This window comes from Octodon degus, unplaced genomic scaffold (assembly GCF_000260255.1).
Source record: "Octodon degus isolate 3935 unplaced genomic scaffold, OctDeg1.0 scaffold00132, whole genome shotgun sequence".
NCBI classification, from domain to species: Eukaryota; Metazoa; Chordata; class Mammalia; order Rodentia; family Octodontidae; genus Octodon; species Octodon degus.
In genome coordinates, this window is record NW_004524708.1 from 2630298 (window position 1) to 2635623 (window position 5326).

At 37.7% G+C, this 5326-nt stretch overlaps 1 protein-coding gene across 1 annotated transcript in view; it reads left to right on the top strand.

Moving 5' to 3' along the window:
* Positions 1–5326, top strand: part of Nrg3 (neuregulin 3) — a gene marked incomplete at its 5' end in the record, with an annotated part of 1166638 nt that overhangs the window by 887127 nt on the left and 274185 nt on the right. The gene's annotated exons all lie outside the window — the stretch shown is intronic.

Consider the following 5326-nt stretch of genomic DNA (forward strand, 5'->3'; position numbering starts at 1 on the left):
CTTTTTAAAAGCACGGTTAGGGGAGTCATGATGATGAAAACAAAAAGAAGTCTGGTCTTTTAAGTTGCACTGAATAATTTTTTTTTTTTTTTTGGCAGAACTGGGGATTGAACTCAGGCCCTTGTGCTTGCCAGGGAAGCACTTATTACACTGAGCCATCTCCCCAGCCCCTATACTGAATAATCTTGAAAAGAAAACATGGTTCCATAAGAAATACTAAAAAAAACTGCTCTTAGGTATGGAATAAGAGTTTGGGAATAATTCTGCTTTTTAAGAGGAAGTGTGAAACAGCAGAGTCCTAGCTTTAGAAACAAATCACATGTACCCTGGGGTCTTCTTGTAGTTCTCATGCCTTTGATGTCATAGGAAGTCTCTCCCTCCTTGTTCTAGAATTTCCTCTACTGTATCAGGTGGTTTTACCAGGTTCTCTTTAGGCTTTGTTCCATAATTCTGTGGTATCAGAAAGAAGGCTTTTGGGGTAAAATGTGTTCTTGCATTTGGCTTAATTTGGATGTTCTCCTTTTTGTATCTAAAGTATTTTGTTGTATATAGGGTTTGTTATTGGAAATTCAGTTAATATGATAGATGAAAAGTGTATCCTAAAAATAACAACAAAGAACATAAAGCATGTTTTAAAACTAATTTTCTGCATTTCATATGACATCATCATTAAGCATGTTTTTTTTTTAAATAAAGAAATGTAAAAGTGCTCATAAGGGAAAACCACCAGCCGTAGACCTATGCTCCTGTCCGCATCTCCACTCTGAACCCCTCACTCACAACCTCTCCCAACCACTCACAGGCAGATGCATTAGGCCTTTTACTTGGCCTTTTCCTGCTGGTTAATTTCATATCTCTGAATAATACTTTAAGCCCCTAGGTCTTGATTTATCTACTTTAATATGAAGCACTGGCTCCAAAGCAAGTCCCTTTCTTCATACCCTTCCCTCCTGTTGCCCACAGACCTGACTCTATTTTTATTCCCACTTCCCAGAGTTGACCTTAAGGACACCAAAAAGTGAGTAGAATACCGTGGTTAAAAAATGGGGCTCTTTGTGTAAAATTGAGATTGTTCTAGTCGTATAATTCCCTGGATTCTTCCTAACAGATTCTTCAACTTAGAGTAAAGATTGTATTTAACTGAGCATCCATTTAAACCCACATGCATGAGCCTTGTGTTTTCTTCTTTAAGGGCAGACTTCGCTTTCATCTCAGTCTGAGATGCATGAAGCTTTTAATATGAAATCACTTCCCATTCAGTCCAAAGCTTCCTATTTTCTGATGAATGTCATACATAATGAAAGATTATATCCATTTATCCTCAGCAGTAAATCATTTATCACACAAGGGATATATGTTATTGTGAATTCTGATCAAAGCTGCCCACTTCCTTTAGCTGGCAGAAATACTGCACCCTGGTAGTTGATTGTACAATATCCTGGGAGAGATGGAAAATTACGCTCTTGAATGAGGGTTCAGTGACTCTAGGGGTTTCTAAAATGTCTTTTTAAAAAATCATGTTTCATGTAGAACTTTCTGCAATCCAGGCATCTGAACTATAAAAGTTTTTTTTTTTTTTTCTTTTTCCTTCTTCACTTAATTAAATCAGAAAGCTGTGGGACTTTTTGCAGCTTGCTCTGTGATAGTTGTAAACGGATTCATGAGTGACATGGCATGGATCCTTTGCCCCTTTTCTTAGCAAGACAATAATTATTACCACTTCTTTCTGAAGCATGCTGTGAGTGGTTTTATCAGTTCGTTTGCTAATGAGCTCCCTTTCTCCTTTATAATGTCAATCATAAGGATGCTTTTAAAGTAAGAATTATCTCCCGGATTTATTTTCTCTCCACTGTTTCCTATCAAGCCGTGTACTATTTTGCTTCAAGGAGTCACCCACACAACCCAGGCTGCCTGCTTCAGTCTCTTGTGGAGCACACTCTGTCACTATCTCCTTGCCACAACAGTGACTTCTGGGAAAGACACAACAGTCCCCCAGAGAGGTCTCTTCCACAGTCACTTCTTCAACAGTCTGTCGTTGTTTTAGGTTTTCAGTCTCTGTGGTACACATTTGTGGGCACCGCTTCTCAAATTCACTAGCACGAGTGCTTCAGGGTCAAAATCATCCAAAGTAACATGACATGCCGAATGAAGTGGGACAGTCAGGCCCTTTTTTGCTTTTATCTCCCTTGTACTACTGGTCAGCAAGTTCTTACAGCTGATTTTCTGCACAGTAGTAGCTGGTGACCCACACAAGCAAGTCAAGCTGCACTCAGCATGTACAAAGAGCATTCCTTCATTTGTTCTTTGCTACTTTCTTGAAGTTAACTTTTAGTGTTTTGACCACTTAAAGATATACTTAATGAAATGTGTATTCTATTCTTCTGCACCATGTGACCGTATTACATGCCTTGTATGGTTTACACAAGTAAACATGACATCCACACAGTTCTTATCTTTAAACGAGAGATTTCAAAAATTGTCATAATAGAATATAGTTATTAAAAATATATCCTTTGTTAACCTTTAATTGAGCTGTTCCTGTTGATAGCTGTTACTTCTTTTGCTGTTCATATTATTTCACTTCTACATATATGTAAGATATCCAGATTTAGCAAATAAAGTAAGTACATGACACTTATTTTACTTGGATTTAAGGTAAACAATGAATACATTTTTGGTCTACATGTATCCCAAATACTGCATATATGATACACTTAAAATGTTATTTACCTGAAATTCATATTTACCTTATATCTTGTATTTTATTTGAAAACCATACACAGAGACAGGAGAATCTGTGTTGTGGTCTTTGCTAGTCTATAGATATCATTTCCCTACCTTGGAAACTGTGATGGACATAACTCTTTCCCTATTATAAATTAATATACTGAGCCCCTCACCCTCTATGAAACTTTAACCAAGGAGGACCTTAAGAATAGGAGCTTAACCCTATATGAACGTGACTTATTAACAAGAGAAAAAGCAAGTCTTCTCCACCATGAAAGAACACAATGAGAAGATGACAATCTGCTGCCCAGTGACAGAATCTCACCAACACCACCCACACTGGCACCTTGATTTTAGAATTCTGGTACCCAGAAATGTGAGAAAATAAATATCTGTTGTTTACTCTACCCAGACTATAGTATTTTATGAGGGCAATGGACAATGTTGCTAATACAATAGCATTAGGAAGGCTTAGCTGGGGCACTATTTTGGCTTTCTTGCTGAATTTGGAATTGATGAGCATGACCATTACCATTCTAGTCAGGACCAATTTGGCTTACAATTTTGAGCAAAGAGAAACAAATGCAAGTGATTGGCTCTCAAGCATAAGGAAATCTGTGATGGGATAAATTCTTGATTTTGGTGTCATATTTAATTACAACAATGAAAAGGACTTTTATAAGTGGATATAACAGTGAATAGAGGTCTACTATTGGTTGAGAAATATCGAAAACAGTAGGGGAAGAGAGTCTGACTGTCTTTGGACTTTGCTGTTGTAATCTAAATTATCTACTTTTACTATCTTATTATTTACATTCATTTATGAGAAATAAGGGAGGAAGTGCATCTACACAGAAACATGCAGATATGCAGACATGCAGAAAGTGTGCTCTAAATCAAACCACACTCACCAGATTCAGATAGGCATCTACAATCTGTGCAATTATTAGTAATACTTCTCCAGTACTTTTCAATGACAGCAGTAGAGAACTTTTTTTATTCAAAACATGCCTTGCCTTTCAAAACAGGCTGCATTCTTCAAAAATTAGAATTTCACATTTGTCACAATTGATTTGTTCATACTTAAAAGTCATTATCAGAACACTTTTTGATATTGACAGGAAGAAAAATCCCATCCATTGCCCACCTGCCATTTCCCTCTAATTGTTTATTATTATTATTATTATTATTATTATTATTATTATGTGTGTGTGTATGTATATTAGGGAAGAATCTACAGGTTGTTCAGAGTCTCACTACTAGATTGAATTCAAAGCGATCTGCCTGTTAACAGCTTCCCAAGAGCAGGGATTACAGGCATGTACCACCATGCCCAGTCTCAATTGCCTGCTCAGCACACCCCGGGAGCAAGGCCAGCAGGGCAGGCCCAGGAATTGAATCCTTGGCCCCTGTGCCTGCTTGCAGGTGCTTTAATCTGCTGAGCTATTTGGCTGCCCCTAAGGCAGCTATTATTGCAAGATCTCTTATATTCAAGGTGTGAAGACTTTCCTCCATGGGACCACCCTGCTTCCTTCAAATATCAATTATTTTATATAAAGTATGGTAAGATCAAAGATGGTATACAGCATAGTATTCAGTCCACAGGGTTGCTCTGGATATTACTGCTCTGCTTTCTAAATTGTGAGTTATACAATCTTGTGCTGTGTGATTTAGCTGAGTGACATCAATGAGAAGCTACATCAAGTCCAAAATAGTGATTCAAAGTCACGTGAGATCTCTTTCTCCACTGACATTCAGTCTTAGTCAGTTTTCCATGACTGGTAAACAATAGTAATACCTATAACATAAAGAATTTGGCTCATGGTTTCAGAGGATTCAGTGAATGGATTGGGTTCAAAAGAAAAGCATGATGGTGGCAGGCTTGGTGTACCAAATATGCTTAAATCATAGTAGCAGGAAAACAGCACAGGTCAAGGACCAGATATTTTACCCAGGCTACACCCTTATGGCCCATCCAGACACTCCCAGAAATGTGTCTTACTAATCCCTAGGTTGTACTAAAGCCAACCAAGATGATAGCCAACATTTTAGCCCTAGCCTTCCAAGGTCAATTAAAGATCAAGACATATGAGAACTTGTACGGTAATGTCATGTAACTCAGTAGTGTCCCAAATTTTCTGATCAAGGAGATTATGGGGTCAATAAATTCAATTGTCACACCCTCAATAGTCAATGTGCCCTTCTTGGGTAGTAATTGATATAAATGGGTAGGGGTTTCCTGATGCTGAAATTTACCAGTGAAATACAGGGGAAGTTGCTGAACATGGACAGTTGTGACCTGGATGTGGGTGAGAAAACTTACACCTGAGTAAGGACACATGCATGATTATATTTTTTTCCAATCCTTCAGACTTGAAGTAGTTTTCCTTTTCTTTCTCTATAGTTCAGACAAAATGTGAATACAGTGTGTCTCCTGGATTTGTGCAGATGGCTTCAATCCACAACTGAAATCACAGAAGTTTTATGATGAAGAATTTGCCTCAATCTATTTATGAACTTACACTTTGCTAATGGGGTATATTTCAGAGCAAATCTCTACACTTTCATAGGAATTAAGGTACAGCTCCATTAGCAGGAT